Raw genomic sequence first — 12,148 nt, forward strand, 5'->3', positions numbered from 1 at the left:
TGGTGTCGTACTTCTGGTTTACCGGAACGGGGTGCAACTCCCTGCAGTGCCCTGCTCAATGTGTTGTATTTACATGGTTCATTGGTCCATGGTCTCAGGTCATTGAGCGGCGCGCTATATAGACAACGCTATATACTGTTATTTTTCATGTTGGTGTTCTCTATATCTTTTCGTCCTGGGCATGACGTTAAACTGTTCCGTTCGAGTGGACCGGCGACCCTCGAATGTAAACAGCCACGAAAGGAGTTGTTATTTAGGGCTGTGTCGACCAATTTGGTGTGACGTGATCGGCTCCAGCTTGAGCAGGCATACTCTGCTGTAGAGAAAGACAGGGCCATGGCAGTTGCACTGATTGTTTGTGGGTCTGCGTCCCACTTGGAGTTCACTAGTTTTCACAGGATGTTATTGTGGGTGTTGACCGTGGCTTTTGTGTTCTCCAGGTGTTTTTCTTTGGAGAGTTTGTGATGCTCAGTTCTTTTTTTGCGTCTCGGTTCCTCAGGTGGAAGCTGCATAGTTGGGTTTTTGATGGGTTGGGTTTCAGGTGGTTGTATTGTAGTAGCTTGACATTTCTTGGAGGGCACTTTCAAGGACAGACTCAATCTTCTGGAAGTCTGCTTGTTGGGTCGTAATGATGAAACGCTGGCATTAGGCATTGGGTAGTGGCTGGTCGTTTGTGTAGATATTGAAAAGGAGGGGGGCGAGCACGCTACCTTGTGGGAGGCCATTCTTTTGGGCTTTCGATTTACTATGTCCTGTCCAGTGTAACTCCAAGATACATGGGGTGGTTGGAGAGTTTGTGACCATCCCAAGTGACGCTCAGTTCTTTTTTCGCGTCTCGGTTCCTCAGGTGGAAGCTGCATAGTTGGGTTTGTGTGTGTCTTTCTTTTTCTGTCGTTCTTTCTTAGGACGGAGATCAAGGTAGACGCCTTTGGAAGGCTCAACACAAGCCGATGCCCCTAGAGATCCATCCCAAAGCTTCCCTCAGGGAGCCCAGCAAGCCAGCTAGCCAGCAAGCCTGCCCAGTCAGCCAACGCAGCCAGTCAGCTCCGCCAGTCAGCCAGTGTAGAAAGTCAGGCTGCCAAGCCAGAGCATATCAGCCCTTGCAGTCAGCCATTGCAGCCATACCAGCCTTGCTCAGTCAGCTCAGCCAGGCCTCTCTGTCTGCCTGGCCCGGTCTGCCCTGCCCTGCCTTGCAGCAACAGAACCAGCCTATCTGGCGAGCCAGCCAGCTCAGAATGCGAGCTTAGCAAGCCAGTGCAGCAACAAGCCCAGACTACGTTACTGCAGCCTTACTGTGCAGCCACAGCCACTCAGCCCAGACCAGCAGGAGCAAGCCAGGCTCCAACCCTTGCAGCGCAGCCTTAGTCCGGATAGTCCCCCTGCCTGCACTTTGTTGCTTTCCTGTGTGATGAATTTTGTAGTGGTCTGCTATCTTGTACAGTTTCTTTTTGGGTTTTTTTGTGGGGGAAAAAAATGAGTTCTGTAGTGGAGGAATGTATTCAGGCTCCATCTATTGGGGTGCTGGACAAATGCACAAAAGAGCAGCTGTTTAAGATAGCAGACCACTACAAAATTGAGATCCCTGCCAAACGGTCAAAGGATAGGGTAAAAATCTTTCTGATGGACGACTTGGTGGCAAAGCAAGTGTTACCGGAGGAGGAGGAGGTCCCATCGGAGGAGGACATCGAAACTGAAACAAATGCACAAGATGGTAAAACATTTTCATTTTCTTCTAGGCATTTAAGCTTTGAACAACAAAAGGAGTTGTTGGAAATTAAACTCAAACATGAGAAAGAGATGGAATTTATGAAACAAAAAACTGAACTGTTAAGGTTGGAATTGGAGCAAGAGAAATTTAATTTGAGTGTTAAAGATAAACAACAATTCAATGTTGGGGCTAACTTGCAGTTACTACCCAAGTTTTCAGAGAAAGATCCAGATTTATTTTTTTCCCTGTTTGAGCGTGTGGCAGACGCCAGGGGTTGGTCTGATGGTGAGCGCACTCTGCTGCTCCAATGTGTCCTCACAGGTAAGGCCTATGCTGCTTTAACAGTTTCAGAATGTGGAAAATATGACGTTGTTAAAAGGGCAGTATTGCGCGCATTTGAATTGGTAGGAGAAGCATATCGACAACGTTTTAGGAAATTGAGTAAAAATGAAGATCAAACGTATGTTGAATTTGTGAGAGAGATGTTGGTCCAGTTTAACCGGTGGTGTTTGGCATCAGAGGTTAAGACCTTTAAAGAGCTGTCTGACTTGATAACTCTGGAACAGTTTAAATACTGTGTTCCAGCTACTATTACTACCTACATAAATGAGAGAAATGTTAAAACACCTCAGGAAGCAGCCGTGTTGGCTGATGAGTATTGTTTAACTCTGGGGTATGCACCAGACCAGTGGTCCAGGATGTAGGCTAACTGAAAAACCTGTTGTGGCTCAGAGAGCTTCAGATTGTGCTCAGGTTCATGGAAACAGGATGATCTTGACACTTGTCATTATTGCCACAGTAAAGGGCACTGGAAAACGCATTGCCCTGCTATTAAAACTAAAGAGAAGTGGTCAGGTGGTGCACAAATAAAACCTGTCGCTTTGGCTGCCCCTGTCATTCCTTCAAATGAGGCTGTTTATTCAGCATTTATTTCAGAGGGTTATGTGTCTCTGCCTGGTGGAAAGGCAGTTGCGGTGAAGATCTTGAGAGATACAGGTGCACTACAAACATACATCCGTCAAGCCGTAATTCCATTCTCCTCAGTTTCAGACACGGGTGATTTCATGTTAATGCGAGGTATGGGGATGAAAATCAGCCCCGTCCCCTTACATAGACTGAGGTTAGTCTGTGGTTTTGTTTCTGGGGAGGTGGTGGTAGGAGTGCGTCATGAGTTGCCTGTGGAGGGGGTTGATATAATCCTTGGCAATGACCTTGCAGGTGATAAACTGTGGGCTGAGGCTCAATCACCTGTGGGCACACAGAGGCCTGACTCGCAGCCTTTACATTCAGAAAGGTTGAAAATAGGGGTGTCTGAGCCTTTAAAGTGCATGATGAGTCCTAGGAAAGCGTGTGGTCAACAGGAAAAAGCTGATGCCAAAACCTTTTCAATACCTGTGCCTCTTAAGTCCATTTCCAGGACTGACTTAATTCAAGAACAAAGGTCGGATCCCTCTTTGAAACCTCTGTTTGAATCGGTGTCTCCTGCGGAAGACATGGAAATTGCTACAAAGGGCTATTTTGTGAAAAATGAAGTTCTTGTCCGTAAGTGGGGTGTACAGGGCGAGAATGGGCTGGAGAAACCCATTTTGCAGATTGTGGTGCCAGCTAAGTTCAGGGACATGGTGTTGAAGGCCTCATATGATGAGGTAGCTGGGCATAATATGGGATGTAGGAACGTGTACAAGCACATCCGGCAAAATTACTTTTGGCCCCGGTTGAAAAGGGATGTTTGGTTTGTTTTCATTAAAACATGCAACGCTCGTTCAGTACAAATTGGTAAACCATCTCTGAGAGTTGGGCAACAAGAAAAAGGCCCTAGAAATGTAGTGGCTGAGGCCCTATTACATGGATTCTAGTCTGTCTGAAGTACCCTATGTTTGTGCCTGCATCAGTCTCACCTTGCTGTCTCTCACTCTCCCCTTAAATGTGCTCCTATACTACAGGTACCAAGGTTGCAGGGGGGGTGAGGTGGTGTTTGGTGGGATGGGTCAGGTATTGGTCATATGTAACTAACGCTAAGTTAATATTACGGAGTGCCTGTTTGGTCTCCTCTCTTATGGGGAGGGATGTGATGACCCATCCTGTGGGGTTGGTTTGGTTGGTTACTAATTGTTCTTCTCTGTCCCTGTGTAGGAGGAGAGTGCCAGCCTGCTGAGGTGTGTCTTGGGGATTGACACACCTGGTCCCAATTATCCCCTTGGGTATAACAGCAGGCTGGCTGAGGCCATTCTCTCTCTCTCCCCTGCACAGGTCACACTGCTTGTTTAGTTATGTTGGTTTGAAGTAGTTTCAGTTCAGTTGCTTTCTGCACTTGCACATACAGTCCATATTCACACAGCCATACACACTTTACACTACTGATGTCACTGACCACTCACACCTCATACATTTTGCACCGTTCAACCCTTATTTTAGTTATAAATAAAATAATGTTAAGTTTAATCCTGTGTGTCGTCTCCCTTTTTGTCATGATGTGAGCCAGTTCATGGCGCCTCGGTCTGCCTGCCTGTCTGAAACTGGTTTAGACTAACTGTGTGCTTGCCAGCAAGGCTGGTTCTATTGCTGCAAGGCAGGGCGGGGCAGACCGGGCCAGGCAGACAGAGAGCCAGGCCTCGAGAGAGAGAGAGAGAGAGCCTACACACGCACAGGCGTATGCACACCTGGACCTGTAAATGAACAACACAAAAACTAAGGCACTGGTGTCGGACTTCTGGTTTACCGGAACGGGGTTCAACTCCCTGCAGTGCCCTGCTCAATGTGTTGTATTTACCGGAAAGGATGGGAAACATTAGCAATTTGCGGAGTGTTAGAAAAAAAAGGATGGGTTATAGCCCATGTTTTTTCATAGCTGTCTGCCTGCCTGTCCAATTCTCCATGAGTAGCTGTCTGTCTGCCTGTCTATGAGTAGCTGTCTGACTGCCTGCCTGTCCAATTCTCCATGAGTAGCTGTCTGTCTGTCTGTCTGCCTGTCTATGAGTAGCTGTCTGCCTGCCTGCCAGCCAGCAAGTTGGTTAACAGAAAATAAATTGTTATGGCTGAGTAAAATAAAATACAATAAACACAATTTGCCTGAAAATAGATTACCCAGCTATGACCTTTTTCATGAAAAAAAATGAGTAGTGATATGGCTGACTGAGTAAAATAAAACAATCTACATGAAAATAGATAGCTATAAGTGAAGAGCAATTTCCGCAATTACCATTTCCGCAATTTCCGCAATTTCCGCAATTTTCCGCAATTTCGCAAATTTTGAAATTTTGAAAAAAAAAGTTATCCGGAAATTGCGGAAATTGCGGAAAATGAAAAAAACATGGGCTATAAGCCATCCTTTTTTTTCTAACACTCCGCAATTTGCTAATGTTTCCCATCCTTTCCGGTAAATACAACACATTGAGCAGGGCACTGCAGGGAGTTGAACCCCGTTCCGGTAAACCAGAAGTCCGACACCAGTGCCTTAGTTTTTGTGTTGTTCATTTACAGGTCCAGGTGTGCATATACATGTGCGCCTGTGCGTGTGTAGGTGCACGCTTCAATATAACCCATCGTTTTTTTCATTTTTTCAATATTGTCCAATTCTCCATGAGTAGCTGTCTGTCTGTCTGCCTGTCTATGAGTAGCTGTCTGCCTGCCTGCCAGCCAGCAAGTTGGTTAACAGAAAATAAATTGTTATGGCTGAGTAAAATAAAATACAATATCCATTTCCACCATTTCCACCATTTCCGCAATTACCATTTCCACAATTTCCGCAATTTCCGCAATTTCCGGATAACTTTTTTTTTCAAAATTTCAAAAATTGCGGAAATTGCGGAATTTTGAATTTTGAAAAAAAAAGTTATCCGGAAATTGCGGAAATTAAAAAAAACATGGGCTATAAGCCATCCTTTTTTTTCTAACACTCCGCAATTTGCTAATGTTTCCCATCCTTTCCGGTAAATACAACACATTGAGCAGGGCACTGCAGGGAGTTGAACCCCGTTCCGGTAAACCAGAAGTCCGACACCAGTGCCTTAGTTTTTGTGTTGTTCATTTACAGGTCCAGGTGTGCATATACATGTGCGCCTGTGCGTGTGTAGGTGCACGCTTCAATATAACCCATCGTTTTTTTCATTTTTTCAATATTGTCCAATTCTCCATGAGTAGCTGTCTGTCTGTCTGCCTGTCTATGAGTAGCTGTCTGCCTGCCTGCCAGCCAGCAAGTTGGTTAACAGAAAATAAATTGTTATGGCTGAGTAAAATAAAATACAATATCCATTTCCACCATTTCCACCATTTCCGCAATTACCATTTCCACAATTTCCGCAATTTCCGCAATTTCCGGATAACTTTTTTTTTCAAAATTTCAAAATTTGCGGAAATTGCGGAATTTTGAATTTTGAAAAAAAAAGTTATCCGGAAATTGCGGAAATTGCGGAAAATGAAAAAAACATGGGCTATAAGCCATCCTTTTTTTTCTAACACTCCGCAATTTGCTAATGTTTCCCATCCTTTCCGGTAAATACAACACATTGAGCAGGGCACTGCAGGGAGTTGAACCCCGTTCCGGTAAACCAGAAGTCCGACACCAGTGCCTTAGTTTTTGTGTTGTTCATTTACAGGTCCAGGTGTGCATATACATGTGCGCCTGTGCGTGTGTAGGTGCACGCTTCAATATAACCCATCGTTTTTTTCATTTTTTCAATATTGTCCAATTCTCCATGAGTAGCTGTCTGTCTGTCTGCCTGTCTATGAGTAGCTGTCTGCCTGCCTGCCAGCCAGCAAGTTGGTTAACAGAAAATAAATTGTTATGGCTGAGTAAAATAAAATACAATATCCATTTCCACCATTTCCACCATTTCCGCAATTACCATTTCCACAATTTCCGCAATTTCCGCAATTTCCGGATAACTTTTTTTTTCAAAATTTCAAAAATTGCGGAAATTGCGGAATTTTGAATTTTGAAAAAAAAAGTTATCCGGAAATTGCGGAAATTGCGGAAAATGAAAAAAACATGGGCTATAAGCCATCCTTTTTTTTCTAACACTCCGCAATTTGCTAATGTTTCCCATCCTTTCCGGTAAATACAACACATTGAGCAGGGCACTGCAGGGAGTTGAACCCCGTTCCGGTAAACCAGAAGTCCGACACCAGTGCCTTAGTTTTTGTGTTGTTCATTTACAGGTCCAGGTGTGCATATACATGTGCGCCTGTGCGTGTGTAGGTGCACGCTTCAATATAACCCATCGTTTTTTTCATTTTTTCAATATTGTCCAATTCTCCATGAGTAGCTGTCTGTCTGTCTGCCTGTCTATGAGTAGCTGTCTGCCTGCCTGCCAGCCAGCAAGTTGGTTAACAGAAAATAAATTGTTATGGCTGAGTAAAATAAAATACAATATCCATTTCCACCATTTCCACCATTTCCGCAATTACCATTTCCACAATTTCCGCAATTTCCGCAATTTCCGGATAACTTTTTTTTTCAAAATTTCAAAAATTGCGGAAATTGCGGAATTTTGAATTTTGAAAAAAAAAGTTATCCGGAAATTGCGGAAATTGCGGAAAATGAAAAAAACATGGGCTATAAGCCATCCTTTTTTTTCTAACACTCCGCAATTTGCTAATGTTTCCCATCCTTTCCGGTAAATACAACACATTGAGCAGGGCACTGCAGGGAGTTGAACCCCGTTCCGGTAAACCAGAAGTCCGACACCAGTGCCTTAGTTTTTGTGTTGTTCATTTACAGGTCCAGGTGTGCATATACATGTGCGCCTGTGCGTGTGTAGGTGCACGCTTCAATATAACCCATCGTTTTTTTCATTTTTTCAATATTGTCCAATTCTCCATGAGTAGCTGTCTGTCTGTCTGCCTGTCTATGAGTAGCTGTCTGCCTGCCTGCCAGCCAGCAAGTTGGTTAACAGAAAATAAATTGTTATGGCTGAGTAAAATAAAATACAATATCCATTTCCACCATTTCCACCATTTCCGCAATTACCATTTCCACAATTTCCGCAATTTCCGCAATTTCCGGATAACTTTTTTTTTCAAAATTTCAAAAATTGCGGAAATTGCGGAATTTTGAATTTTGAAAAAAAAAGTTATCCGGAAATTGCGGAAATTGCGGAAAATGAAAAAAACATGGGCTATAAGCCATCCTTTTTTTTCTAACACTCCGCAATTTGCTAATGTTTCCCATCCTTTCCGGTAAATACAACACATTGAGCAGGGCACTGCAGGGAGTTGAACCCCGTTCCGGTAAACCAGAAGTCCGACACCAGTGCCTTAGTTTTTGTGTTGTTCATTTACAGGTCCAGGTGTGCATATACATGTGCGCCTGTGCGTGTGTAGGTGCACGCTTCAATATAACCCATCGTTTTTTTCATTTTTTCAATATTGTCCAATTCTCCATGAGTAGCTGTCTGTCTGTCTGCCTGTCTATGAGTAGCTGTCTGCCTGCCTGCCAGCCAGCAAGTTGGTTAACAGAAAATAAATTGTTATGGCTGAGTAAAATAAAATACAATATCCATTTCCACCATTTCCACCATTTCCGCAATTACCATTTCCACAATTTCCGCAATTTCCGCAATTTCCGGATAACTTTTTTTTTCAAAATTTCAAAATTTGCGGAAATTGCGGAATTTTGAATTTTGAAAAAAAAAGTTATCCGGAAATTGCGGAAATTGCGGAAAATGAAAAAACATGGGCTATAAGCCATCCTTTTTTTTCTAACACTCCGCAATTTGCTAATGTTTCCCATCCTTTCCGGTAAATACAACACATTGAGCAGGGCACTGCAGGGAGTTGAACCCCGTTCCGGTAAACCAGAAGTCCGACACCAGTGCCTTAGTTTTTGTGTTGTTCATTTACAGGTCCAGGTGTGCATATACATGTGCGCCTGTGCGTGTGTAGGTGCACGCTTCAATATAACCCATCGTTTTTTTCATTTTTTCAATATTGTCCAATTCTCCATGAGTAGCTGTCTGTCTGTCTGCCTGTCTATGAGTAGCTGTCTGCCTGCCTGCCAGCCAGCAAGTTGGTTAACAGAAAATAAATTGTTATGGCTGAGTAAAATAAAATACAATATCCATTTCCACCATTTCCACCATTTCCGCAATTACCATTTCCACAATTTCCGCAATTTCCGCAATTTCCGGATAACTTTTTTTTTCAAAATTTCAAAAATTGCGGAAATTGCGGAATTTTGAATTTTGAAAAAAAAAGTTATCCGGAAATTGCGGAAATTGCGGAAAATGAAAAAAACATGGGCTATAAGCCATCCTTTTTTTTCTAACACTCCGCAATTTGCTAATGTTTCCCATCCTTTCCGGTAAATACAACACATTGAGCAGGGCACTGCAGGGAGTTGAACCCCGTTCCGGTAAACCAGAAGTCCGACACCAGTGCCTTAGTTTTTGTGTTGTTCATTTACAGGTCCAGGTGTGCATATACATGTGCGCCTGTGCGTGTGTAGGTGCACGCTTCAATATAACCCATCGTTTTTTTCATTTTTTCAATATTGTCCAATTCTCCATGAGTAGCTGTCTGTCTGTCTGCCTGTCTATGAGTAGCTGTCTGCCTGCCTGCCAGCCAGCAAGTTGGTTAACAGAAAATAAATTGTTATGGCTGAGTAAAATAAAATACAATATCCATTTCCACCATTTCCACCATTTCCGCAATTACCATTTCCACAATTTCCGCAATTTCCGCAATTTCCGGATAACTTTTTTTTTCAAAATTTCAAAAATTGCGGAAATTGCGGAATTTTGAATTTTGAAAAAAAAAGTTATCCGGAAATTGCGGAAATTGCGGAAAATGAAAAAAACATGGGCTATAAGCCATCCTTTTTTTTCTAACACTCCGCAATTTGCTAATGTTTCCCATCCTTTCCGGTAAATACAACACATTGAGCAGGGCACTGCAGGGAGTTGAACCCCGTTCCGGTAAACCAGAAGTCCGACACCAGTGCCTTAGTTTTTGTGTTGTTCATTTACAGGTCCAGGTGTGCATATACATGTGCGCCTGTGCGTGTGTAGGTGCACGCTTCAATATAACCCATCGTTTTTTTCATTTTTTCAATATTGTCCAATTCTCCATGAGTAGCTGTCTGTCTGTCTGCCTGTCTATGAGTAGCTGTCTGCCTGCCTGCCAGCCAGCAAGTTGGTTAACAGAAAATAAATTGTTATGGCTGAGTAAAATAAAATACAATATCCATTTCCACCATTTCCACCATTTCCGCAATTACCATTTCCACAATTTCCGCAATTTCCGCAATTTCCGGATAACTTTTTTTTTCAAAATTTCAAAAATTGCGGAAATTGCGGAATTTTGAATTTTGAAAAAAAAAGTTATCCGGAAATTGCGGAAATTGCGGAAAATGAAAAAAACATGGGCTATAAGCCATCCTTTTTTTTCTAACACTCCGCAATTTGCTAATGTTTCCCATCCTTTCCGGTAAATACAACACATTGAGCAGGGCACTGCAGGGAGTTGAACCCCGTTCCGGTAAACCAGAAGTCCGACACCAGTGCCTTAGTTTTTGTGTTGTTCATTTACAGGTCCAGGTGTGCATATACATGTGCGCCTGTGCGTGTGTAGGTGCACGCTTCAATATAACCCATCGTTTTTTTCATTTTTTCAATATTGTCCAATTCTCCATGAGTAGCTGTCTGTCTGTCTGCCTGTCTATGAGTAGCTGTCTGCCTGCCTGCCAGCCAGCAAGTTGGTTAACAGAAAATAAATTGTTATGGCTGAGTAAAATAAAATACAATATCCATTTCCACCATTTCCACCATTTCCGCAATTACCATTTCCACAATTTCCGCAATTTCCGCAATTTCCGGATAACTTTTTTTTTCAAAATTTCAAAAATTGCGGAAATTGCGGAATTTTGAATTTTGAAAAAAAAAGTTATCCGGAAATTGCGGAAATTGCGGAAAATGAAAAAAACATGGGCTATAAGCCATCCTTTTTTTTCTAACACTCCGCAATTTGCTAATGTTTCCCATCCTTTCCGGTAAATACAACACATTGAGCAGGGCACTGCAGGGAGTTGAACCCCGTTCCGGTAAACCAGAAGTCCGACACCAGTGCCTTAGTTTTTGTGTTGTTCATTTACAGGTCCAGGTGTGCATATACATGTGCGCCTGTGCGTGTGTAGGTGCACGCTTCAATATAACCCATCGTTTTTTTCATTTTTTCAATATTGTCCAATTCTCCATGAGTAGCTGTCTGTCTGTCTGCCTGTCTATGAGTAGCTGTCTGCCTGCCTGCCAGCCAGCAAGTTGGTTAACAGAAAATAAATTGTTATGGCTGAGTAAAATAAAATACAATATCCATTTCCACCATTTCCACCATTTCCGCAATTACCATTTCCACAATTTCCGCAATTTCCGCAATTTCCGGATAACTTTTTTTTTCAAAATTTCAAAATTTGCGGAAATTGCGGAATTTTGAATTTTGAAAAAAAAAGTTATCCGGAAATTGCGGAAATTGCGGAAAATGAAAAAAACATGGGCTATAAGCCATCCTTTTTTTTCTAACACTCCGCAATTTGCTAATGTTTCCCATCCTTTCCGGTAAATACAACACATTGAGCAGGGCACTGCAGGGAGTTGAACCCCGTTCCGGTAAACCAGAAGTCCGACACCAGTGCCTTAGTTTTTGTGTTGTTCATTTACAGGTCCAGGTGTGCATATACATGTGCGCCTGTGCGTGTGTAGGTGCACGCTTCAATATAACCCATCGTTTTTTTCATTTTTTCAATATTGTCCAATTCTCCATGAGTAGCTGTCTGTCTGTCTGCCTGTCTATGAGTAGCTGTCTGCCTGCCTGCCAGCCAGCAAGTTGGTTAACAGAAAATAAATTGTTATGGCTGAGTAAAATAAAATACAATATCCATTTCCACCATTTCCACCATTTCCGCAATTACCATTTCCACAATTTCCGCAATTTCCGCAATTTCCGGATAACTTTTTTTTTCAAAATTTCAAAAATTGCGGAAATTGCGGAATTTTGAATTTTGAAAAAAAAAGTTATCCGGAAATTGCGGAAATTGCGGAAAATGAAAAAAACATGGGCTATAAGCCATCCTTTTTTTTCTAACACTCCGCAATTTGCTAATGTTTCCCATCCTTTCCGGTAAATACAACACATTGAGCAGGGCACTGCAGGGAGTTGAACCCCGTTCCGGTAAACCAGAAGTCCGACACCAGTGCCTTAGTTTTTGTGTTGTTCATTTACAGGTCCAGGTGTGCATATACATGTGCGCCTGTGCGTGTGTAGGTGCACGCTTCAATATAACCCATCGTTTTTTTCATTTTTTCAATATTGTCCAATTCTCCATGAGTAGCTGTCTGTCTGTCTGCCTGTCTATGAGTAGGTGTCTGCCTGCCTGCCAGCCAGCAAGTTGGTTAACAGAAAATAAATTGTTATGGCTGAGTAAAATAAAATACAATATCCATTACTGTC

Source organism: Protomyctophum bolini (genome assembly GCF_963924005.1).
Source record: "Protomyctophum bolini genome assembly, chromosome: 24".
Lineage (NCBI taxonomy): Eukaryota > Metazoa > Chordata > Actinopteri > Myctophiformes > Myctophidae > Protomyctophum > Protomyctophum bolini.